The sequence below is a fragment of the Passer domesticus genome, chromosome 10 (genome assembly GCF_036417665.1).
Source record: "Passer domesticus isolate bPasDom1 chromosome 10, bPasDom1.hap1, whole genome shotgun sequence".
In the NCBI taxonomy this organism is placed as follows: Eukaryota; Metazoa; Chordata; class Aves; order Passeriformes; family Passeridae; genus Passer; species Passer domesticus.
In genome coordinates this window covers 15757015-15784494 of record NC_087483.1, presented here as the reverse complement: position 1 = coordinate 15784494, position 27480 = coordinate 15757015, and the positions used below count along the sequence as shown (strand labels likewise).

Here is a 27480-nt window from a genome sequence, read left to right as displayed (position 1 = left end):
ATACACAATAACTATGGATGGAGTGTCCAAGGTCAATGAGTAAGAGCAGAGGAAAGAACAATCACTTCCTCCTCTTCTCCAGCAGCTGAAGGAGGAAGCTGAAATGCCTGAAGTGCAATCCAAGGGTGTCCACACTCAGCTAACACATGCCATTTCTCCCTAGAGCTATAACTCCTCAGCATCCTAAGCACTGCCACTCATGAACAGGGCTTATTCATCAACCCTAACAGTGCCAAAAATATTGGCTAGCCCTTTACATTTAAAAGTTCAGATCTTCAAAGCTTTGCATGCAAGGATCCTGCTTTCAGCTGAGTCTTCAGTCAAGACTCCTTTGCATTCCAATGCATATCAACAGTGATTGCATTTTAAAAGGAGCTGTAAGCAACTGGAGATACTTCCCTCTCTCCCCAAGGTAACTCAGCAGTTGCCACAAATGTAAAGAAAAAAGCAATGAAAAATCAAAGTGCATTAACATATGTTATTACAGAGGTGAGCTCTTTAACCTCTTTCTGACCAGTCCCTTCCTTCTGACATTTAGCAGCAGCCAAAGCTTTTAATGGAGGATTAGTGGAAAACAGCTTTTCAGCAGGCATTCACCAAGAGGGTTCGGGCACATCAACTTTCATCACTGTCTCACTAGACAGACAAGCAGATTTTATACCCAATTGTACTTTATATTATCTGTTTAAACATTTCTGCATGTAAAAAGTAATAGGTAGAGGCAATTTGTATCTGCTCATCCCAAAAACAGCTTCAAAGTTTCTTCTAAAGTAGTACTTCCTTTCAATCACCATTTGTGTTTCTCCCCCACTATGTTATACTTTTCAGAAACTCAAGTTCAGTCATTTACAAGCTTCTACTAAAAATCCACTCTAAGACTAAAATCCACTTTATCTACTAAAAAAAATTATAATCCAGCTTTAGTGACATGTGCCCAGTCTTCTGTATACTTATGCCAACTTTAAAAAACGGAAGCTATTTAATACTTAGGTCCACTGGGACTTGTATACAAATAAATCCATCAAAAAGCATCATCCTTATTTTCCTTCTTCCTTATGCTACACCATCTGTGCAATTCATTGCACAGCTAGAGAGGGGGGGAAAATGAAAAAACAAACTAAAAGGAGATGCTCCAAGATTAAAGGGAAACAGTTATGAGAGACAAGAGGATTTCTGCTGGTGGCAGTGTCTTCAGCAGACAGCACTTTGGAATTGAAGTAGAAAGTAATGCCTGTTTCAAGGAAGGTTTGTCTTTCCCCATATCCTGATGGAAAACTCCAGCACACAACTTCCAGCTCCAAAATGTTTCCTTCACATTTGGCTCTTAACCACACTAACAGATGTTTAGACCACTGCCTTGTTTAGAGGCACTGCCTTGCACCTTCTCTACACACAGAGCATTATTTTATACAGAGCACAAGATTTCTCTGCACAACTCATCCCTGTAAATCAGCTCCACTTTCCTCCTCAGTCTTGGTGAAGCACAGTAAATTGAAGACCATCTTGTCTCTCAGTTAATACTAAATCCAGTTGTTGAGAGACAGCACAAAACATTAAGCTTTATAAGGGTCAGTGAGTCATTTCTGCAAAGGCAGTTTGGGTCCCTCTTCCTCATATCAGTTTTCTTGGATAATTGTATTTTGGAAGGGAAGTAGCATCGTTTAAAACCTGAGCAAATGCACTACAGGAGACAGCCTGCTTGCACTACCTCAGGACAGCACAAGACAGACTTTGCTTGTAGAAGCACCTCCCTCCTTTTAAGGGGTAACACTGGCATTAACCTGTCCCTCACCCTTCCAGCTACACAAATCAGCCAGCCCTCCAGCAACCATTCACTTCAGCTCCCCAGCCCAGCCATCAGAGAGGCTGAAGCATAAAAGGCGACTGAGCCCTGCCTGTTTTCTAGAGAAGAATGGAGTGGAGAAACACCAACAGCCATTCTTCTCCCTGACACCTCCAGGCCTGGCGGACAGACACGCCCTGAAGATGTGGAGCCTCACTGCAGGAGGGGAAACAACTGAACTGCCAAGTGGCCAGACCAGAACTTTCTCATCCCTCTCTGCTTGCTACATATGGATAGACCACAAATATCGAGGATGCCTTATTGGAACTCTTATTAGACTCCACATTCTTAATTAAGTGCCTGATAGATCTACACTATGCCTAAATCACTGCATGTGGTATTACCCATAAATCAAATGCAGGAGTAACACAAATAAGATGGTCCAGCTGTTTAAGCCCCTGCTTCCACTTGCAAGCAAAACTGTGACTCTTCATCTACACAGCAGTCTTGAAGGAATATAAACTGCCACTGCAGAAGCAGTGAGTATTTTTTCCATATAAAACAAAACAGCCTTGTTATAATGCAAAAAATATTCCAAGTTTCCACACTGTGTCACATTTGTGAAAGCTTCCACTGAACACATCTTCATTTTAGTATTTAAAGCCACAGAAAATCTGGAAACTGTTTTACATTATTCAGAAAACCAGAAATACATATGTTTCTTTAGTTTGCAATTAAAATTAAATTGTTTTTCACTGTTCGCTGTCATTAAATTAAGTTGCAGGCTTTATTGGAGCTAGCCTGTACCTTATCAGTCTGTTTCAGCTGTTCTGTGTAATAAACAGATTTCAATTTCCAGTCAGATTTCAATTTAGAGTCCAGTCTAACAGACCGTGGATCTTGCCCAACTAACACAGAGCAATGGACGGACAAACTGAAGTGTGCAGGAGAGGTGACTCTAGGGTGACAGCAAGTCTGACTGACCATTCCATTAGAGCACGGCTGTTCCTGTGTTGTCTCTTTCCCACAGGACACTCCTCAGTAGGAGATGGGCACCACTGCAGCCTCAGAAGGGCTGCCACTTCTCCATACACTCTGTTGTGATCCATCCCTAAAAGACTTCAAGGGGAATGGAGCCCAGCAGGGAGTCACCTGCCCAGACCCACACCTTGTGCTCACTGACTCTATTCAGCCTTTGTTTGCCACTCTCCCCTGTTTCTTCCTTCCCTGCTTATCAGCTCAAAAAGACACCTGCAGTTTCATGCCATTTCCAGGTTACAAACAATTATTATGGGACCTGCAATCCAGAAGCATTTGATATGACTTGCACATACTGCAGAAAGATAAATGTCTGAAGGATCCCACAAGACGACCTGACTCCAGCCCTTTCATTGATGTGATAAATGAATCCTACATATGAAGGTCAGAGCAGCAAACATTTTTGCCTATAGCAAGGTTCTGGCATCTGGCACCACTGTATTCTTTATATCTGTTGCAGCCTCCTCTATTTTTAACAGAAAATTGAAAACAAATTTTAAAACCTGCTTTTAAGAGTTACATGCAACAGAAATGTGCTAGACAGTTCCACATTTCAACTCTAAATTAAAGCCCAAAGCAGTTAGTTTGATAAGACCCATACTTTACATTAGAGCATGCCAAGGGTCTTGGACCTTCACTCTGCTGGCACTCCCAAGGCCTGGGAGGCTTCCAGACAATATAAAAGAATATAAACAGTTCAAGATTTCATCTTTTTTAAAATAAACTACAGAGAAGCAGGGGGAACACCAAATATTCCCCATACTTTGTAGCAGATGGAAGCTTTCTCCCATGAACATCTACTCGAACAAAAGGTTATTTGTCTTTAGAACACATTCACCCAAAGATTGCAAACCATCTTTCTCAGTCTCTGCCCCAGACAGTTTTGCAGATCTTCAGTTCAGTGATAGCAGTCATTTACTGAGTCAAAACCAGGTATCTATTGAGTTTGAACAGCTTATTAGAAAGATGTTTGCTTTTTCATCGTAATTTAATTTTACGGTTTGAATGTATCCTCTGCCTAATTTATCACCTCATTTACTATGTTTCATTTCCCTTAAGTCTTTCAGTAAGTATCCACCAGCTAAACCTACAAGTACTCTCCATGGACAGCTCCCCCTAGAACATTTGCTGACTACCCCATAATTAATCTCTAGTTGAATGGCTCAGAAGCCATTTTCAGCCTCTGCAGAAATAGCCTGCTTTCTATGTTTCATTCTTTTCAGTACCACTCATAAGAAATAAACAAAACACCCGTAAAACTACAACATCTAAACAACACCCAACCTTTTGCACTTTTGATTTCAAACAAGAATTAACTTAAGGCATTCCAACAACAAGTGCTGTCCTCTGTATAATAAGATGGGGAAAGGAACAGCAGAGACTTATGTTTTTGCCTATATTATTTTTCAAACTGCTTTTCAAAACAAGCCAACCATATGGATGTAATTTTTAAAAACCTGAGTCATACTGCCACACACTCTTCAGCATGACCTACCATTATAAATGAAAATTACTGTCAATTGAACATGAATTAGCTCTTTTGTTCCAAAAAGTGAGAGATGACAAATTGTTTGCTCCTAAACTAACATTACCCAAATATCCTCTAGATTGAAATATCACTATCCCTACTTGTCATCATTACCTAGTAGTGCAAACTAATTAGAAAATCATTTTAATTGAGATCTAAAGGGTTCAGGAACAGTAAATAGTAAATTTTTTAAAGCTTATTTGAATAACTACATTAAGTACATAGATTGTGCAATTATTTCAGCAATTGCAGACTGAAAACTGAATGAACATCTACATTTATATAACTTTTATGCCAACCCTAAAGGACCTGCAGGCTCAATAAGGCTACTGAATAAGGACTGTCAACCTTGGAATATGAAAACTGAAATTTATTTCAGCTTCAAAGGAAACCTGACTTGACTTTCAAGAATAGAGTTCTTCATCCCAGCTGATGCTACTTTGATTCCCTGGTCTCTAAGAATACATTGACTGTATGCTGAGGAGCAGCCACATTCCCATGAATGAACTTCCATAAAACAACTGCCTGCAAACACATCACAGCAAGTCCTTCCAAACATCCAGTTTCAAAGACGTGGACAGCTAGCCAGCCATCAGCATCTCTGGGATTAATGCTGTGTAAAATATTTATGACCATTAACCACATTTTGCAAACATTCCACAGTATTTTATTTTGTGCCCTTTACTACATTGATACTTCATTCATCTATCTCAACACTTCTTTTTTCTTAATTTTAATAGTGGCAAGAAAGAAAAAGGTTCATGCATATTCTGATACTATGGGAATCAAATATGCAAAAGGCAGTCTTGCTTTCTGAGGCAAGGAAACAAGCCCCCACATCCTCATCAGCTGTACAGCTGGATAGAACAGCCCTGAAGTAGCCAGAAAGTAAAAATGCAGGGTGAAAATGGTCACCCTGTATTTCAGTATGAGCTAAAAAGGACAAAATACAGCACAGTCTTAGCAGTTTTTATCAGGGCATACCTGAGGCATCGCAGTATTTTTGTACATTAGGAGCAAAGTAATTACAATATGCCAGACTTTGCAGTGTGCTCTCTCCTGACAAGGTAAACATGGCCTTTTCAAACAGTCTGATGTTATTCAGTCCATTTTACTACTAGTGCTGGATTGCTTTTGACAGGGTTTTGGTCCCATACGTCATCCAGTTTCGTTTCAGATGCCCCTAAACTGAATGTGATTATTTTACTTCGGACATAATCCTCAAACTGAAGGGGTCTCAGTGTCTAAGAAGAAATTAAGCCCTGTGAACCCAAAGAGAAATTCAACTTGGCTTTCCTTTTTTTTTTAATTTCACCTCATCAGTCTTAGTCAGAGCCCCTTGTAAGTATAAACCAATTGTACCTGATGCTTTCATGATAAAAGCTTGTAATCCATTAGAAGGTCATCTGCAACCTCAAAACTCAATTTACGTATGACCTTTTAAGCCATTTGATCAAAATTATTCCAAGTCACTTTGGTTAATGTCAGGTCTGACCTGCAGACCAAGGAAGCTCATTAAGGCCATACTCAACTGTACATGCTGATGTTTCTCCCTGCAAAGGGAGCACATTTCTCAGAGGTTCCTCTTCAATTCCTATGCCAATCATGAGCCATGTCATACATTTTATCTGCAGCTGACATCTGCTTTTGAATTATAGGATCAGGAGGGACAGTAAAGGATATAGGCACAGATGCATTAAAACATTCCCTTAAGCCAATTTGTGGGAAGATCTAACTCTTCTCTCCTAACTAGCACTTACAGCTTATTATGAAAAACAAGAACATACTGTGAGGGTATTGCAAACTAAGTATGGCATTAGACACAGAAAGAATCCCCGGGACTGATTTGTTACCATCAGTGTAAAGTGACATACCATTCTACTTAGCATTTTTATTTATTTAACTTTACATCAAATACATCAGAGTAATCAATTACCTAACAGTGTTTCTAGACTAGTCTTGGAAGATGTTACTGACCTTCTGAGAGCTCTGGTTCACAACATAATTTGTACTTTCCCTCAGACAAGAGTCCAAAGCAAGCTACTTTCATATAGCTCAGTTACACAACTTTCTAAAATATTAGCAACTTCAGTATTTATAGAGGCCATAGGATTCTTAACACAAAAACTGTATGCTCTGACGGCAGGTCACTGTTTAGCCTGGAAAGAAAAGAGTTATTGTCATTCTGCTAAGGAGGGCTCTTCTGCTTGGCTGAAATCAACAGATTCCATGGCCTATGAAGAGTCATATCTCACACAGCCACATCCAAAGGACTTCATAATTCTTCAAAGCAAAAAAACCCTGACAATTAACCAAAGATATCTTCTCAATCAAAGTAAGGATTAAGAAATTCCCAAGGGGAGGCTTTGGATCTGAAAAATCCTCAGCTGGGTTGGAAGCCTAGAGGGGAGCCACAGTCCCCCAGATCCAGATTACCTCCTGCAAGCACAACACCTGAATGAAAATAAAGAACATAAAAGCCTCCACCAGGAAGCCCTGCCCATGCTGTGAGATGAGGAGCCCATGAAGATAACCCAAATAGACAGAAAGGTAGGTAACAGGATCTCTGTGCAGACTTTCTCATTTCTGTTTATCCCTGTCTTTGTAAGAGGTAAAACTGGGGCTGAAGTATTCTCTCCATGACCAGAGTTCACATGTTCTCCTCTGAAGTGCTGCTCACACCCCCAGGTAAGCTGCACTTGCCAGCAGGGTGACACTGGCTCCTGGCTTTTACTGGTACGGTCTCGGGTGTGTGCATTGGCTGGGCACACCCTGATACAGCACAGAGGGAAGGGTGCTTGCACCCTGAGCAGGCATTTTTAACAGCCAAACTCAAACAGAGGACTGGTCATGTAAATGAGGAATTGCCAAACTGTACAGCAAGACTACAAGAGGTAAAGCACAGACTGAACACCATACAAAAATGCATTTTAGGAGAGCTTGCCACACCTGGACTGAAGCACTGCAATCACACATAGCTGCTGATAAAGTCCACTTCACAGCTAAGGACCTCACCAAGGCATTAGAAAACACAAAGCCAGCAGGTTGGAGTGAACTTTGTACACTGCCACTAAACGTAAGAGGAGTTTGCACTATATTCACAGTTTTCAAAGAGCTGTGGATATTAATACACAATAGAGCACTTACCTGTAGCTTATGTTAAAAAAACATCTTAAATGCAAACCATTCACATCTAATTCTGAGACAGCAATGCAGCAGGCTTGAAAACTGCCAACAGGTTAAGTGTCAATTTGGATAAAACACAAGAGAATGCTTTTAATACCCCCCAGTGTCTGTGGCATCCCTTTCCTGCAGTCCTGCTCCAACAGTCTTCCTGCCATTTATTTTAAGGCTACCAGGTCAGTCAAAGCACTGGCCTGACAAGGCAAGATGCCCTTCCTCTTCCCAGATCCACTGGTCCACAGCCCCTCCACGTACAAGAATGACTTATGTGGCTGAGGATGTAAAGAGGAACTGAGCTCAACACAGCAGCTATCATAAGGCAGCTCATCCTTCTTAACCAAGAATTTTCCTCCCTGTCTCTCTACCCCACTGCTCTGTGCAGCAGCCTTCCACCTCTTGCTAGCACAGGAGAAGACGACCTGTCTCAAAAGCCAGAGCCAGCCCACAAGCTTGGCACTGAACTGCCTTGACACCCAGCAACCAGAGCCCAAGCTGCAATAAAGGTCACTTTCTGCTCTGTGTCCCCAGGCAGCTGGGGCCACACTCTGCAAAATGCAAAGAATGAGACCAGAGTTTCCAAACAATTGTCCCTACACAGGGGTGCAGATTAATCATAACCAACTAACAGCTAATAGAGTCATGTGCAATGAAAATAGGAGAATGAGGGACTTGTCTGAAAGAGAAAGAAACTAGGACACAGAAAAGGAGGTACACTTGGCTTAACCAGCAAAACAGTCAGAAAAGGTGGGCTATGAGAAGTCTAACAACAGCCCTTCAGAATAGGTATAATGCCTCTCCAACCTGTCTGGGAAGCACCTCCCCTCTCAGTGCAGCATTTGCAGTACTTTTATCTAATTACCACCAACAGGCATCTGCTGCTGTTTGCATCCTCGCTCTAATGAGCAAACGCAGCAGCCAGATCTGGCTGGAGCTGGGGAGAAGCATTGTGACTGCAGAGATTCTTTTTTCCTGAAGTTCATCAGAAGTACCTGCTCCTCAAGGGGATCCAGAACTTTCTTAAACTTGGGAAAAGGAGAATGAAAAAAGTGCACCAAAGATGTTAAAATAAGTTTTAAAAGCAGGCAGTGAGTGCAACATTGACAGGTACACCCAGGGCTAACTGCTAACCCCCACTGCTCAAACCACAGGGAGATATTTTGGAAGGGATCAAAACCAATAGCTGCCTTTTGTTAAGGCTGACAAATTCAAGCCTGGGGAAATCCATGAGGTTGCTTTTTCTAGTACTCCACAAGGGAGCTGTATCGTACTTCCAATGTAAACATGAGACATGGTGCTCCAATTAGAAGTGTCTCTATCTCATAATATGACTCTTCAGTGACATTTCTGGTTTACCAGCTTTAACAAAGTCTATTTTAGAAAGCCTCAAATGCACAAGGTGCTCTGGGAATAATCTCTCAGCACAGAAGCAAAGAAAAGATGGTTGGATTTCCTCATATAAAAAATTGGGTATTTAACTTCTTACAAACAAGCCTTTTTAAAAAATGTAGTAACTACCCCATGATTTTGTTCAAAATGTACATTGACACAGGATTATTTACATTACTAGAAAAACCAAGTCCTTTCTAAAAAAAAATGCTTAGGAAAAGCTATTACTGACCCTGACAGAAAGGCACAGATGGTGATTTTAGTTCCAATAAGTCTGATAAAATGCTGCATAGTCAATAGATGGAATTACTCTTTCTCCCTTTCATATCATTTAGACCATCAGCCCTAGACAACAGATGTAAAACATTTGTCTCAAAAGAATCCTTTGTAAGATATGTTTTCCCATCATACACAGACTGAGATTTTAGAGCAGTAGACAAGTATGGAGATTTTCTCTCTTATTTCACTGTAATAACCTGAGGTACTTCCTCTTAGGTCTTGAGAAGCTCCTACAGGCCTTGACTTAGTAGGACTTTGAATCATTCAGTTACCTTGGGCAGTATTATTCCCATGCTTATGGGAAATGTCAGTCTCCCTCCAATATAATAAACATTTTCCATGTAGTACTTACTAAGTTCATCGTTGATTTCTTTGTGCAAGAGCCTTGCAAAACTTAAGTTTGAGCACAAGCACCAGTCTGAAATGCTTTGCCTGTATTTATCCCCTTCTAATCATATAACCTAGGGGCACAAGGGACCATCAATATCAAGTCAGAGCCCTTGGCAGACACAAGGAATCTAAACTCTAGGGGTATGAAACTGGGGCAATTGCAGGGCTCTAACAGCTACAGAAGTGTCACTACAACACCTGCTCATGCCAAATATCAAAGTATCAAAGGAGACCTCTGGATGCCCCATAGCTGGATTCTCATTTAATCTTTTTCTCCAAGACAGTAACATGCTGCAGTAGTAGCTGCACTTCAGTACTACTTGCAGTAGTAGGTCCAGTTCCACAGTTAGGAGTGTCCCTGAGTTCACTACCACAAGTAAAATTGCAAATTGTTTCCAGCATCAGTGGACTGGTTAGCAAAACTGTTTAGGACACTTCCCTTCTTTGCACCAAGTACAATGGAATCAAAAGGAGTCAAAATTACTCCCTCAGAATGAAACAAACCCCACCCTGCTGTATTGCAGAGCTGTGTAGTTGGGTTTTTCAAACTTAGATGACTGCACACTGCTTACAGACTTTCCTATTCTGTTTTCTCAAGCCTGCTTTACCCCCCCCAAAAAAAAAAAAGAATACTTTTTTTTTTTAATTGCTGTGTCTAAAAAATCTAGCTGGAAGATGTTTTATACCCTGACTTGAATGTTTGCATAACATTTTGCTAAAAATGCTCTCAGACTACATACTCACTCATAAAAGCTGTCAGAACATGATGAAACTGTTCTAAGCGACAATTCAAGAAAATGCAGAGATATTATCCTGCTTATGCTGAACCATTCTTTTTCCAAAACAGATCATGGGGAGGAGACAGATTCTTTCCTGTGAGAAAACAGTGTGGGGGGAAGATTATCTATCCCTCTCTATTCCCAAATGAGGGAGTGTTTAGGAAGAGTTTGCCTCTGTGAGGAAGACCCCCTCACACTCAGCAGAGCACCAGGCAGCTACTGGCACAAATATTTGACTTCAGGCTGCTGGACAGAAGCTCTCATCAGTACAACTTCAAACTTGAACCAATCTTACCAGCACATCAAGTAAGAAGTCTCCTCAAACACTACCAAAATTATAAATAAAGTACATGTATTAGCCATTCTCCAGTGACACAATCTGCTTCAGAAGCTGAATGAGACTTCAGGAGACTGCTGAGGCAGAACAGTGTTTTCTGCACAGAGATGCTGGGAGATCAGGACCACCCCTGCCTCCTGCTGCAAAGCACCTAACCCTTAGAAATACATGTTGCTTAACACTGGGTTATAAAGTTACTTACATACTGAGGTGCTCATTAAGGGACTGGGTACACAAAAAGAGTCCTTCCCTGAACGGTGAATACATTCGTTGCTTCCCAGTGGCAAGAGTTGTGATTGCAGGATATAAGAAACATCCACAATTACAGCTGGATTGCAGCCATGCCCTTTGGATATATTCCTCTCTGTGAAGGGCAAGTCTACTAATTAGAATGCTACAGCTCTAAAGTAACAAATGTATTTCAAGCAGAAACTTCTGATGTTTTTAACTTCTTCACGCCCTTATTTTAATGCCTGTTTCACACTAATCATATCGTTTGCAATTTGGGTGCAAAAACAAGCATTTACTTCTTAACCTAGCTGAGACCCTTCTAAGACATTTGAACATTCTAAACCATACATCTCTCCAAAAGAAATAAGATCCAGTTTCAAAATAAAACCTAAAAAGTGTTCTATACTTATTTTGCTAATGGATCGGTATCTGTACTTTAAAGACCTTAACCACACATCTCCTCAAATCTACTTACTTGACATGCTAAAGTTTGACTGGCATGCACCAGCTACACTACCAATGAGTTGCCTTAAGACATCCACATTTCCATTTGCCTGTCAGCCTAGTTTTAGCACATAAGCTCTTCCAGTCCTGACATTTTGATTCTGCAACCTAGATACTATTATTTAGAAAACCAAACCAAAAGTTTTCATTTTTAAAAAAGTGCTTTCAGCGGAACCAGTTGACTTTTCTTTTACCAACAGCTCACTCCTTGAAAAAAAAAGAAAAAAAAAAAGAAAAAATAAACACACTTTGAAATATACAAAATCCTTACTTTGAAATCATACCTCCTTGCTAACTTTGGAAAAAAATTCTGGCTCACAGCAGGGTCACCAAGAGTCCTGTAGGCAATGTAACAGAGATAGATGCTGGCCTGTCTTTTCTGCTGCACACCAAGCTCATGCTGTTATCCCTTTCCATCATCAACTCCAGGTCCTTTCCAGCACTACTGTTTTCCAATGGTCTTCTTTTACACAGTATCTGCATTTTTAATTATTTCCCAAAAAATGTGCCAACTTTTACACCCTGAATCTATTTTATTTCTTGAATATGTTTTTAAGCTTCCAGAAGCTTTCTCCCATCTACATTATTTCTCTGACTTGCCAAGCAGCATGAGCAAATAAATTCCACTGTCGAGTTCAACCACCTCTGCAGCTCCCTTCTTCCTTTATAGAGAAACAGTGTTAAACAGCACATGCCATTTTATGAAATCACCCCCAGCCTGGGTCAGGACTCTGCACACAACACCAGCTAGTTCAGGCTGGGAAGAAGACCCAAATCTACATGTCTGACAGCCTCAGTGATAAATCTGCTTTCGTTCTCCTCAGCTGAGCCCTTACGCAAAACCTGACCCCGGGATACTCATCCCAGCACTGCACACTGCTGTTCCCCACTCCTTCCTGGGTGGGAACACTCACTTCATCCCACAGCTGAGCAAGAAGCTTCTGCAAGACTAATCCCTTCATTACAAAGCAGTTTCATCCTTTCCTAGATAGAGCAAGCACTTCATCACTTACTTGTGTAATTTGATCTAAAGTTTTGATCAAATCTGCCTGGCAGAATTTGTCCTTTATAACCTGATGTTGTTTATTGCTTCTTGATCTTCTCCAGACTTCCCCTCCTAGATCAGAGCCAAGAAACTGTCTCATTTGCTACACTGCTATACATAATTTTGTGACTTAGAGGCCTGTTGATTTTATTCCCCCCCACCACCCCCTGCCAAGATCCTCCTTTTTGGGGCACCTCTTCCTTCTTTTCACCCCGAAAGGAAGGCTGTGGGTTTACACAGCTCATCTGGTTGTGTATATATTAAGCGTGGTTTATACTTATTTTTGTAGTTTGGCTGCATAAGGCAATTTTTTCCTGATTTCTGAAAGGAGGTGTTCCCTAGTCTGTTAGCATTATTGGAGTTTAGATCATTCAAGGACCTGTTAACAGCTGCTTCGACAGTGTGAAGAAGCGAGGAAATGCAGGTTATTATAAATACAGTTCATTTGAGCTACCTCTGCTGAGCCATTGCCAGGCCATGCCCCACTTCCAGGACTGCCATTCAACCCCAGAAGGGGATCCATAAAAGGATGTGGGATATCTCCACCTCCAGAAGGAAGCAATGACCCCAGCCCTACCTCCTCTACCACATCCCTGTGCCCCCAGGCAGGGCAACACTGTGAGCTGCTGCTGGCTCCTGTGGCAGCTAATGGTTTTTGCAGGTATTTTTCCACAGCTTGCCTAAATTTCTGTAGAGTCACCAGTGAAATAGCCCAGCGCTTTCTTCTCAGTAGGGCATCCTCTAAAAACAGACTCATACACTGTTGGCAAAAGGGGGTTTTCTGGTACAGATCAAGTTTCCTATATTTTTTCTGAAATCAGTTCACAATGTAGCTCTATCTGGAGACAGTGATAACTTTGACTACGTTCCACTGCACTAGAGATTTTTTTTTTTTAAAGACACTAAACTGTAAACTTTTACACTTCAGGTACTCTGTTCTCTCTGTGCACATAAATATTTCTGATGATAATAAGTAGGGTTTTTTTCACATATTTAAAGGAAAAGTGGCCTTGTTTAGAGGGTTAAACGAGCTCTTATAAAAAAGGACACTAAGCCAATAGAGAAATTCGGAACACTGCTAAGGACAGTTCGTAAGGAGAAATGTCACAAAATAGACAATTTTAGCACTAATTGTGTCTCATTCTAAGCACCAGGTTAGTATGATTCTTATATCACATTTTTATTTTTCCCGACTAACAAGGTAGAGAATGACTGTGCAATGTCAGTAATACTTTGTGTTAACCACAGGAAGCACCAGTCCATTCTTTCCTTGTTGGTTGCAGCTCTGTTGAAAACAAGAACCATTTGCAAGTGTCTGAGCTCAGCCCTGAAGGCCACCTCTTGCCAAGACTCATTTATCAGTTTAAGTAAACTATAATGTAATTTCAAACAAAAGTTATTTGAACTAGTAGCTGGAATAGTTCAACAAATAGCTGAACTGATTTCCATGGCTATCTTGTAGCAGCTTTGAAGACCAAAATTAGTACAGAATATGTATTTTCTTTATAAAATAGCCATCTTTAAGGAGCTCTACTTTTTTCTGAAATTATTGGCCACATATTCCAGTGCAGAAAGTTGGCATCTTCCCAGTAAAAGCCAATGGAGCTATACAGCTTTACTGCAACTAAAATTACCACATTAGCTGTGCTGTATGTTTCATTTGTCAGTGTATTGTTTTGGATTAATCATACCAGAACAGGGTAAAAAAAATACATTACTACTGTAAAAAGAATCACGTGCCCTAACTACCTCCTCAATCCTCTCCCATAACCCTATTGATCATGCTGCTTTCTCTAGGCTAATGTACAGCATCTGTGAGGGTAATTTTCTTCTAAAAATGTGTGAAAAATACATTTCTTGGCTTATACTATAAGTGAAGGGGATCACATGAAATGTTGCAACTTCCATATAAAAACAGCTGTTCTCATTTTTTTCCTATAATATTAACTTTTCCTAATACACACTTACATGAATCACAAGATTCCATCTAACAATTTATGCCCGCTGGTAGCAGTTACTTGGAAAGGAATTATTTCAGCAAAGCCAGTATAATTACTAATGATCTCATGACTAGTTACTCTTTTTAGATGCTCAGTAAACCATCCGTAAATTCATTCCACCTACTATCTGTTTAACTTGTCAGGCAAGCTTACTGACAAGGGAGCAAGAACAGCTTTTAAAAGGAAGGAACCAAACTAAACACATACGCCTTTGCCCTGAGCAATAAGTGCAACTATTGAGGCCAAAAAGCCCAAAAAATCTTTTTATCTGCTGTTGTAAATGCCTGTCCTAACATCAAGCATCACTCCAAACAAGCACACAGCCACGTGCAACGACCACATGCACCGCAGTTTAAGTTAGTGGGTTCTTTCCTTTCTTTTTCCTCCTTTTTTTTTTGTTTTTGCACACTTAACTCTTTTCCCACTCTTCAGCTTCTGACCCACTCCTTGCCCTTTGCAATCTCTTTGTTTTTTCTGGCTCAGTGGAGCTGACAGCAGTTTGGTTCCTCCAGAGCAGAGCACCAGAAGTCACCTGCAATTACGAGCAGCAAGAGCAGCCACCCCCCATCTTCTACTGGAATGGAGTGGATGAAGCAGACGAAGCAGTTAACAACAATCTGCTCCTTCCTGATCCATTTAAACACTCTGCAGTCTCCTTTAAACTTTCCCACAGCTCTGCAAGAAGACAAAACCCACTTGGACAAATGCAAGCTGGAGGCAGTATTTCTGTCTGCTCACAAAGCACTGTGAGGTGGCAGAGCAAACCCAGCCCTCCACCAGCCGGGTGCTTCCAGGTTCTGCCCTTCTGACTCACTCCAGAAGCGTTCAGTGCTGCTGGCTGTCCTTCCAAACACATGCTGGCATACACCATCTGAATTCAGCTCCACAGAAGCATGTTCTGTTAGCAAACAGAGGCTCTTGATCAAGTTTAGTGTGTTGTTCGCAGTTCAGCTAGTTGAATATGAGCTAGATACAACCTGTTCTCCACCTCAAAACCAATCCCATGGCAATCGTGGGTTTTTTTAAATAGATTTAAGTCTAATGTTGTATATACTCTTCTCAGCAGAGCTACAACCATCACTTTTCCAATTATTCCATACTCCTGCAGGTTGCTTAAGTTGTACAGCTGTCAAAAGCCCCCCTAATCTTTTACTTGTTTAGTTTCCATATTCTTTTGTGTTTATTTTTTAATAATTCAAAGGAAAATTCTATGGGTTGGTTTCTGTTTTGTTTTATTGTTTTGGGGTTTTTTTTAATAATCAGTGCTCTTGGTTCCAAGAGTTAGTCACAATGGACTGCTCATTTTGTGGCATGTCTTCTGAATATTTTTCAGCACATTCTCAATGGGATTATGCAATCATTTCATTAGTCTCCACTGTTTCACTTGGCAGTAAGGTGAGTTATTAAATGATGTCAACTCTTGGAAAAATAGAAAAGCCAGAGGACACTTTCAGGGGTACACAACCACTAAAATCACATCCACCTGGAATTCAGAAGTCTCCACTTGAATATCTGTGATCTCTGTTTTTCACTAAGAGCCATATCATGACATCACAGTTATCTAACACATATGGAGCTCCACAACTACTCCCATCATCACTCCATTACCCCCCACCACCCCCAATGCAATAAAAAAAGGGCACATTTGGTCCTATTTTTAGAGAACCTTTTGGACAACCAAAGGTGAACTCGTATCCAGTTCATGCACAAGACAAAGCAATGATGTACGGTCTCCCACTCCGTGCTTTTCACTACTACAGTTTGGCATGACACGCATGACATGAGTCAGCACAAGGTAACAAAGCATAATTTGTCATCACCTTGCCACCTGACAACCCTGCTGAGTGGTTCTTACTCTAGAAATAAAGATCTAGTTAGATCTTCCAGATGCCTGAATACAGGTAGCCTTCCACAGAAGATACATAGCATGTTTTTGCCTCATGTCAGTCAGCAGCTTCTGGCAAGCCAAACGTTTCCAGGGGAAACAAAAATAAGAAATGGAAATGGTGCTGACAGAAAAAAGCTGCTTCTTGAGCAGGGAATCTCCTTCCCTCCCATCTCCCATGACACCGGATGCCAGGTGGAATCGTCTCTTCAGGGGCTAGGGAATTGACAACTCTGAATGCTCAGAATTAAAAAGTAAAACCTGAAAAACTTGATTTTATTGAAGTGCAGTTATCTGAAGACTACCTGACACATTCAAGCAACTGCTGGCAAACACGAGATTTGGGAATGGACATGTTTTGCTTCTTATCTCTAGACATCTACAATTAAAGAAGTAACACAGTACAGCTTCCCTCACACACAGACCCCAAAACAATCCAATACTAGTGCTGTTATTGCAAAACAGGCTGCTCTGAGCATTTGGATCTTTTCCCAGCTCCAAAGCAGCTGGCACTGCAGTCTAGAGATCACATTGCTTCTGTCAGCATCAGGGCTTGTCATTAGCTGTTAGTGCTCCAGAGGGGACAGGGTAATCTTCACAGGAAGTAAGGGGAAAAGAAAGAGCCACATGGGTGGGGAGAGCCTCTCATCCCCAGTTCAGCCCTCTCAAAACAGCCTGACAATGTGGCAAAAAGATGATGAGGAAAAATCCTGTTGTGAGGGGAACAGTCACAAACTGACAGCCCCCAGAAATGCACTGTGCTTTCTCATACAGCCAAGCATGCAATTTCATAAGGAACAATTAGGGCAATGCATAACACCCAGCAGAGCAAAGAACTGCTGACAAAAGCTAGTGCATCTACATATGTCAATATTTTCTAACCAATATCTACAGAAGTCTCTCTAAACTCCTGTCAGAATGAAATATTCCACAAACAAGAATTCACATTTTTAAACAACGTCACTGAAATTAAATACCATACATCAAGTGGATAAATAAGAGTCTACAAGTAAAATCTGTAGGGTAAAGGCAGAGCAACCAAAACCCATGCCTCATTTTTGTAGCTAGAAGAAACTATTGCTCTTTTTTTAGTGACTGCATTCCATTTTTAACACGTGTGAGACCTAAAGAAGAAATGATCCTGAAAGCCTTTAAAAATAAAATTGAGCTACTATTTGTACTTTTCCTCTAAGCCAAGCTCTCCTCTGCCAAGCACTTGTGTAAGTATTTAATTGCAGTCTCACGCATTAATCAGAATCATTGGGAGCAGAGAAAAAATCCACAACTATCTGCAAAGACCACAAAGGTCAAAGTACCAAAACTTTAAGCAGTTAGGCTCTGTTTCAAATGCACCTTTAAATACCATCATCATGAATACAATTTTTTTTAAAAGGCTAACTGCATGAAAAGCCAAAAGAAGATGCAGAAGTTATTTATGGCACTACAACAGTATTCTTTTTTTTTTTCTTATTTTAAATACAGAAACAGCCCTGGATGTATAGTCCGTGCTTACAGTGTCTAGAGCACCATACAAATTCCTGCCAAATCTGCTATAGCAATGCATGCAGCACACAAATGCTGACCTGGATATTTTTTCTTCAAACTTTATCATTTTGCCTTCAGGGTATTTCAATTCAAACACTGTTCAGAAAACCATTACTCAGGTAAGCATCTTTCCCTGTGTTTTATGTAATACACACTCAAAGGAGAGCAAAATAAGATCCTGAGCAAGAATAGCCAGCTACGTGTACATGCTTGGAGAAGCTCAGCAAGAGCCATGGTTTGATGCTTGTACAGGAATTTCAGGCATCACTGTGGCATTAACCGGTGCTTTGCCAGTTTAGAGGCTCTCACTGATGAAATCTACAGGGGATGCCCAAACTAAGAGACTCATGTCAGCCCAATTGGTAAAGTGCTAAGTTCATAGCCCCACTCTGAACTAGGGGATTGTGTTTGCTTTGTCACAGTACGCCACTCTCTGTGACGGGCCTCCCACAAAAGTCACAGCCAGCTGCAATGAAGGAAGAGGAGACAACAGAAAAGGAAGCAAAGGGACAATCTGTAAAGCAGAAATAAGGGAAGGAGAAGACCCCAAAATACTTCTCAGGGGCCTTGCTCCTCAGAGCTTTCTATTCTAGGGTTCATCTAAATGGAGTCAGCAGACACCTCCCTGCACCCACAGCTTTGATAAGCTCTCACAGTCTGGTAGCTTCAATAAAGCAGAAACAAAGAGTGAGTTTGCCTTTATTACGGCACTATGTGGTACACCATAAATAACTGCTTAGGAAGAATAACTAGACAAACACTTCAAACTGCATTTGTCAGATAAACTGGGTAGAAAACATTTGGTGATCATATCGGCCTTGCTATTGTACTTATTAATTTGCTTTTAAATCCAGCAAGCAATAGCACCGACAGCATGTCTCTTAGTCACTCATGACGTCTCGTTGTTCTTTTTACTCCTCATCCCCCAGAGGCCCACTAAAAAGAATGGGGCATTAGAGAGAGGAAGGCTTGCTAACCCTGCCAAATCCAGGGAATGCAGCCAAGCCATCAGAGCTTGATCTCTGGGCCAAGGTAGCAGCATGCTGCAGGTTCTGGTGCACAGGTACTCTGGCTGGCAGAAAGGAGACACCTTCTCCCCCTCACTCAACACTCTGCACCTCCTCTGCAGACACCATGAGGCAATGCCAGGGGATGTGGGGCCAGCAGCCACAGAAGGACTTGCACCCATTGGTAATTAAAGCCCTATACAGGATTCACCATCTATCAACAGCATAACATGTATAAACTTCAACAAATATAACTACATGGATGGAGTTGGTTAGCTGTTTTAAATAATCTGAAAACATAAAAAAAAAAACTTCCTAACAATCAGGTGTGCATTGCATAGCTGGGAGTTTATTTTTCCTTTATTTCTATCTGTTACTTTTTTTTCCTATTGGCATACCCTAACATTTGAAAATATGCCAGAGTAAATTGCAATAAAAATTGTCTAATGCTCTCTCAAACCCGTGCAGTTCAGAAAAAAATGTTTCATTGCCATCCATTACTCTCTCTCATGCTAATTTTGTGGATGAAAAAGTGGTTAACACATCATCTTCTATTGCTGAAAGCAGCCCAACTGGATTTTCTCTACTAAGGGAGCAGGGGGCACATGGAGGACAATCAGCAGCATCAGGGGCCCAGCGCTCCTGGAATGCAGCACTGCAGCTCCCTGCACAACTGCAACGCCACAACTGCAGCTCTCCAGTAGGTTCAGCTGCACCAGCTTCCACTTTGAAGCAGCTACTCCATCATTGTGCCGTAGCTTGCTTGGAGTTGCAATCAGGCTAAAAAACTAAGCCTCTTCTTAAAAAGATGGGATTTCTCCAAGACAGGGGTTAATTTTAATGATGGCATTAACAAAGTGACATCTATCCATAGCAATGGTTTGGATGAAAAGGGACATTTGTTTGCTGAGTTTACTCCCTGTCAGCTGAGTGAGTTTTCAGCCATAGTAACTATTCATTTGGCCCAATCCTTTATGTGACTGAGGTCACATCTCCTTTTCAATAATAATTTTGTATTTCATATTCATCTTGTGGAAGGAGCCACCTGACCACACTAAAAGCACTAATGCTTGGAACAGCTTTACTACCCCCTACACAGCTCTTCTCAAGGCTCAACCAAAGATGAGAACCTCTGTAAACCATCCCAGAGGCATTCATTTTAGTCACTCAAATCTTTTTAAAGGCTCATCAGTGCTAATGAGCATCTTTATTACATTTGCAGCAGTAAGTAACTCAAGCAATGGCTCACAATTAACTAATTGTATGTGCACCGAGAAAGAAACACTTGAGTTTCTTTTAATAACGCATCACTATTCATTTACCAGTAGCCTAATAACACCTTGACTATTACATAAAAATAAAAGTTCTTCCCATCATAACAGACAACCTGCCTGTATAAAAGAAAAATATATATTAAGCTCTCTCTTCTAATGGGACTCACAGGAAATCATATGTATCCCTACAAATTCCTACAACAACCATTTTATTGCTTCAGAAAGAGGAAAACAAAAAGATCACTCACAAAGTTAAACAGCTATCATTTCTGCTTGGCATTTTCAAAACAATAAATATATGTGGTAACTGCTCAGGCCACTGAGCTCTGACTTGATACCACTAACTAAAGCAAACCTACATCGTAAGGAACACCTCAGCAACAAGCACAGTTTGAATTATTCAAATCCAAAACGTGAGCTAACAAATTCCCTTTTTTAAAGAAAATGATCCTTTCTAATCTGGCACTGCAAGCAAGAGATTTTTTGTGATTTTTAATGCTAATGGCCTCAGCTGAAGGATGGGAGGGGCTAATCCTTAAGCAAATGTTGGAGTTGCCTTGGCTGCTTCCAAGAGCTGCAGAGCATTTAGTGGCATTTAGCCACAGCGAAAGCCCTGACAGAGTGCAATGTACTTGGATCCTGCAAATGCCACGGCAAACTTGTTCGCCCTTTGGGAGGTCTGTACCCTCAAATGCAAACATTTGGACCGTGGTTCCTCCTATACAAATGCAGAGTGGTGGGTGGGCTACACTCCATGGGGCCATGTTCAAATCTCCTGGGTTGGCAGCAATCCCCAGTCCAGCAGATTCCCTCAGCATATGCATAATTTTAACACACACTACAACAGCATTTAAACTATGGACATGCTTAGTTTATTGGATCAAGGAGTGAGTATGCCTGTGCCTCTACACAGATGAAATATTTTCTGTTGGACTTGCTTTGGGCAAAATTCCTAAGATTTTGCGTTGAAGGTTTTCTTTCCAGTGCTGTCCAAAAACAGTAAAAGCAACCATGAAATGGAGTACATAAACCATTTCTTCCTCCTTCCCTCCAATCACCTTGTAAGTCCAAAAAAAGGCCTGAACAAAGTCTGTTCCAACAGGCACAAGTTAGGGTTTTTTCCATTATAAATATTTGTTTCGGCAGCCTATCCCAATTTGGTATAATTTTAATGTGATACAATCCTGTTTACTTCTGGTCTCTGCCAACATTATCTTCCTTTTCTATTTTGGTTCCACTAAACAAAGCATTTAAATAAAAAGCACACTAATTTTTTTGTGTTCTAAAAAATACACACATCTATTATAAATACCTAGAACCCTCAAAACACACACCTCACACACTTCAACATCCCTAGATTTCCCCTTGGCAATATGCACCAAACCAAATCAAACAAAGCATGGGAAGCTGCAGCAGACAAATTGTTCAGGTTGTTGAGTTTATTTTCAGCAGATTCATCAGTGTGAACTTTTTACACCCACTAAACAAGTTCAAGATTACCAAGTAGCAACATACACTGGAAGTATCAACAGAGTCTTTCAGGGTGAAACAACATCCTGAGGTCATGTAACTGCTCCATTTTTGAGGAATGTGAGGGAAAAGTATAAACAAACAACAGGCATACCTCCTGTATAGCACACATATGTTACTTGTTTTAAAAATAAACAAGTGTGGCAGAGGGGGGGAACCCAACCCAAACCAATGGTAACTACAATATAAACTCCTTTAACCTGAGCTATTAATAATTCATCTTTTATCAGCATAAATGATATGCAGTTCTGCAAGCTCCTAGCTGTTGAATCTCTGTGTACATAACCATGACTCCAACTGTTACTCCAAAATAAAGAAACCAAAGAAGTGTTAGATCTCAAGAAAAACAAGCAACTTGCAAAAAAGGCCAACTGAGTTCTCCTCTATGCATACAGGACAGGTAATACTCCATCACATTTTATGGACTACTGGATCTACAATGTCATGCTACATCTAAGATTTCTGTTGCTTTATAAGGACCTAATCCAGCCTAACTCCAAAGTGCTCACTCTGTTATAAATTACCACATGCTGGCAGCAAATGCCATATTCTTAAGATTTTGCCAGTGTTTCCACAAGTAGACTGAAGACGTATGAGACCGACAGCAGCTCCAGCCCAATATCCTCAAGGTGCCCTTCCCCCTCACTATGCTCATCAGAGAGACAGAACATATTCATAGGTCACACCTGCAGGTGGCTCCCCACCCGACATCCTCCAGATCCAAAGGACAGTCAGCTCTCCTCAGTAGCTAATGGCATTTAAAACAATGCAGAGTTCTCGGGGCAGACCCACTTTTATGGTCTGAGGAGGAGCATTTTAGGTCATGACAATCACTGGGAAGCCTTTCAAAGAGAGTGGGTCTCGAGGCTACATAAATTTTAACGATCCCATTTGCACTGTCCCCAGATTTCAAAACTCTTACCCTAACACCTATTTTCAGTGGTAACACTAGTTTACAGAGGTCAAGTTTCCCAACTAGACAAGAACCAGCATCTCCTTCACAACCCAGCAATGGAACAAATGATTGATCAAAGTCAGTAACTCTGTCCCCTTCTTCCCCCAGCCAAATATCCAGGGAAGTCTGGGCAGTGGCTGACTGTCTACCATTTAGCTGAACCGGTAAATGTACAGGTCTCATTTCTACATCAATCTGACAGCAAGTGCATACAGAATCTCAGGCTGTGCAGCTGAATACTCAGCATGGGTGTTCAGATTCATACAGCGCTTCTCTCTGCTTTTCCAAAATGCCTTTTTTCCCACTTCCCTTTATTCTTTATAGATGACAACAGCGCAGGGGCTGTGGCAGACAGACAGTTTGCTCCAAATATGGAATGGCTTTGATTCAATCTTATCTTGCAGAGTAGCTTAGCCAAGAGTCACTGCTTTTGGTAGGAAAACACTTCAGGCTCTGCTTTCATCAGCTCCACTCCAGCTGTCCTAAAAGACTTTTTCAATCAACCAAGCAGCTCATTGTCTTGACCTCGACTGCAGGCAAGGGATGAGTTCTCAGAGCTTCAACTATTCTTCTGGGGAGCAGAGCAGGGATGGGGATCACAGGAGTGTCCATGTGAGGCAGCATTACTCAAGCCCTGTAGAACACTACCAGACCAAAGAATACTGCAGTGGTTTCATTTCTCTACAATCAGGCAATCAGTGAGAGCCTTGCGTACCACAAACCACAGGTTATCTGAGGATCGTGGAGATCTTGTTTCCTCCTCCTCCTCCTGAAGCTGCAGGTGCTTTTGCCACGTGGGTACAATGTTAGGGGCTCTGCCAGCCCTGTGCCTTGAGGAAGGATGTATGATGTGGCTGTAACCCAGCTCCATGAAAGGCAGGCAGTGTTGGGGGACCACTGGAGAGGTGCAGGCAGAGCCCTGCAGGACTCCCCAGGTGCAGCACCAGGAGCCCTTGGCTGCATCCTAGATAAACATCAGTGCAGCCAACAGAGAGTCTTTGGAGCCAGCAGAAAAACTTGTTTGCTCTGGAGTTGGATTTCTTAATTTCTTTGTTTTGTTAAGAAACCAATAAACCCTTACCAGTGGTAAACTATGCAAAAGAGAAAATCTCTTGGACTGCCTCGAGACTCACAGTCTCCACAGCAGAAGGAATTTTAACATCAAGATTACTTACACTGCAAATTTAAATCAAGATACACTGCAACATAAAACTTGAAAAAAATACAGATTTAAATCACTGTGCTATTTTATCAAGTCTGCTTCATTCCTTAATTACTTTTCTAAGGAAAAGCCCATTCAATCTATGAGAGCACAGCTGAGTTCAGTAATGAAAATGCAGCTCTGTACATCCAATCTAGCCCTGTCCATTTTCCAGCCAGTAAAGAAACAACAACAAAAAATAAACAAACAAAAAAAATCCTAAACTTGGAAAAATTAAAACAACACCAAGTAATATTTTCTATAATACCATGAGTCATACCTGTTAATATCTTCATGCAAACGAATAAAAATAATAGAGAATGGCTAAAGTCTAATCTCCTGCATTTGCCAGTTTCTGCTTTTGGGGGCTTTTTAATCATCATCTTCTCCATGTGATTCCTCTCTATATTTGGCATTTTATCATGCTCCTCTAGCCTAATTCTAAAGCTAAACCATTCTAAACAGCAGAATTACTCTCATTTCAGTCTCCAGCAGCTGATATTCCTGAGATTTGCATCTTGTTCTTTGCCTTCATGATTGTTTGCACTCTGGCTTCATGCAGACCCTGCTCCTGCAGTCTGACCTCTTCAGGCAGTGCCCTGCAGAGCCAGGCCTATGGAGCTCTATCACAACCAATGGCCAGAACAATGTGCTTACACATACCCAGCAGCAGTGCTGCATTCCCCTTTCTTGCTATTACACTCAAATGGGTGCAGATTTATAGCTTTGCACTGTCTACATGTTGCCAAACTTAATCTGTACTTGCTTCATTCTTCAGACTCTCCTACAGCATTTTAATTATTTATTGCTTTCTTATCTGAACTCTTTCCTGTTAATCTGTGTCATTCTGACACTGAAAAAGCACAGAAATAAAGCAGCATTTTAAATGCAGACACCACAGCTTTATAAAGCAGGTCTGTAAGTCACAAGCAGGCTCTCATTCAACTTTGACCAAAGTCTTCTTCACCACTGTTGCTTGTCAAATATCTTGCCCCATTGAAATGTCTGCTTTGGCTTTCTTCTATAGACAACCACACAATACACTTGATTACATACAAAGCTAAATTTCATTGTCTCTTATTCACACTCCTCATGTCTAAAGCTGTCATATTTTGCTATTTTCCCCATCTTTAAATGCACTTGCAATTCCTGTCAATATGCTATGATCTGCAAGTTGTCTTGTGTCTGATGTGCCAGCCTGGAAGCCAGGTCTCCATGCTTGCCTTCTGGAAACCTCAGCCAGATTGAGGACCTGGACAAGGTACACAACAGCTCCCTGCCATTCCAGATATCTGTATTTCCTTCTAATACAGATCAAGCACCACATTTGAAAGCTGACAACCATTCTCCACTCAAAACATTTCTCTTGTTACCCTCTCTAGCAGGTCACCCCTAGTCCAGACTGACTGACTTTTGCACAAGTCCTGTACAATGGTAACACCTCCATAATGACATCTGCATGATTTACTAAGGAACAGTAGCATTCCAACAATTGGGACTCATCTACCCTCACCATGAGGCTCCTGTATTACTACAGAGAGCTCTGCGCAAGTGCAAGCAGATTAATTCTTCACAGCACCATTACCCAGAAGTTGTTAAGTCCCCGACAGTCATTTTTCTGTGCTTTTCCAAACTTCCTCATTTACCAGTATTGAGAATCTCAGCCCACACCAGCAGCGCCCATCACTCTGTCACTCTGCCAGTGCAAGTGAGCACCAGGGAAGAAGATCTGATGTCTGGAATTCACTGCTGCTCAGCACACAGCCGTGCTTGCTCATGCCTTTAGGGAGAGAGCCCACATCTACTCCCTGCAAAGGCACAGGCCACAGAGATCTCCACAGCCCTTGTTCAGAATCTCTTGCTGAACACTAACCTTGTGTCTGCCACCATCACTCTTCCTCACTTCTTTCAGCATGGCCAGAAATCCCAACCACACTCCTGAATGCTCTAAATAATTAGTAACCCATGTGTCACACAATATCACCTGCATTATTTTTCCTCCCTCTATTCTATAATCACTCCTTACTGGAGTAGCTGAGTATCTTCCTGTAAAAACCAATGCTAGGGAAATCCCTAATGCACTGGTGGAAGCCTCTGGCACTTCTACTTTTGGCAAAAATTACTTCCCAATATAGGATACAAAACATGCATATTTTAATAATAGCAGTTTCTTGGCTACATTTTATGGGGTTTTGTTGTTGTTTTGGGGGTTTTTTTTGTTTGTGGTTTTTGGATGGTTTTTTTGCTTCTCATCTCCACAATATACTTTTTTAATAAACTTAATGGCAATTCTGTGATTTTAATTTCACTTGGAATATAGCTAAACCACTAAGTCCACTCTGGAGACCCACTGATTTATGGTCATCTTTTAATAAGTTGCATTCACTCTATTGAAGCACCTCTGGGTGCTATTGCAATGGAGCTATTTGCAATTGCAAATGAACAGTGAGGCAGATTTTCTAAGCAAAAGAAATTCAGAGGGCTGCAGAAAATACACACAAGAGATACAGCTTCGCCTACATGATTGCATATAATTCAGTGAAATGCCAAATTGCTACATACTGTGTTTGAACAACAGCCCTCAGGAAGAAATGTGGGTTTTTGAGTGCTTCTGTAGGTAAACCTGGACAAACCTGTGTCACAGATGCATTATTCAGAAGATGCATAACAGAATTATAATACATTAATATTTTACCCCCTTAAGATATTTTTTAACAAAAAGGGGATTTAATACAGCCTGTGAAATTAAATCAGCAGTGCCAGGAAATGAGGCAAACTTCCAGAAAACACTAAAACTAACAAAGAGATGGTGGGTACTCAGTTTGTATAAAATATACCACAAGTGCTGGCCACACTACATTTACAACTGCCTTGCAGCAATTTAGAGCAGACTGACAGACCTCTGTCAAAGCTGGATCCTTCCCATCCTCGCATCTTCTGTCAAACCACAAGGAGACAATAATAAAGGAAAGAGGAAATAAACACAGAAAAACCTAGCAAATAAAAAACACACCATGAATTGATTTGGCCTATTGCGTCCTCCATGGGTTTTGTTTGTCTCTTCCTTCATGTGATTAATTCTTCTGCAGACATTATTACATTTTATGGTACAATGGGGATTTTAGAATCAAAGACAAACTGTTGTTATAACCAACTAAACATTGCATGGGATAATACAAGACATCCCACTGTATTTTGAAACTGCAAAATCAAGACAGCAACTAAACTGGCAAGGTGACGAGTAGGTCAGACAAATAAGTAGAAAGTAAAAGCTACAAGCTGTACTATAAACTAATCACCTCAATTAATTTAATTTTGATCCTTCTCCAAAAAAGGTTCCACTTCTCACCTCCCCATCCCTGAAAAAAGCACTCCAAAATCAAAAGTCAAAGCTGCTGGTCAGCTACAGATGCCTTCAGTTCTTCTGGTACTATGCAGAGGAGGCACTACAGAAAATTTAACTTCACCTTGGCATTCAATAACATTATTCAGCATGACAAGGGGGTATTTGAAAAACTTGAAGTAGAATTCCAGACAAACAAACTGCTCCTCAGGAATACTGCACACTTAAGAGCTACTAGATAATTTCCACTTGCCAGC

The 27480-nt window shown here is 41.0% G+C and overlaps 1 protein-coding gene and 1 long non-coding RNA gene across 2 annotated transcripts in view; one reads left to right on the top strand and one right to left on the bottom strand.

Annotated features, from left to right (window-relative positions):
* The window catches only part of PLCL1 (phospholipase C like 1 (inactive)), a 177809-nt gene that overhangs the window by 105005 nt on the left and 45324 nt on the right, over window positions 1-27480 (bottom strand). The gene's annotated exons all lie outside the window — the stretch shown is intronic.
* On the top strand, window positions 16100-18651 carry LOC135309433 (uncharacterized). The gene is made up of 3 exons (XR_010369707.1): window positions 16100-16278; window positions 17851-18032; window positions 18336-18651. It is a non-coding gene; the product is annotated as an uncharacterized LOC135309433 (long non-coding RNA).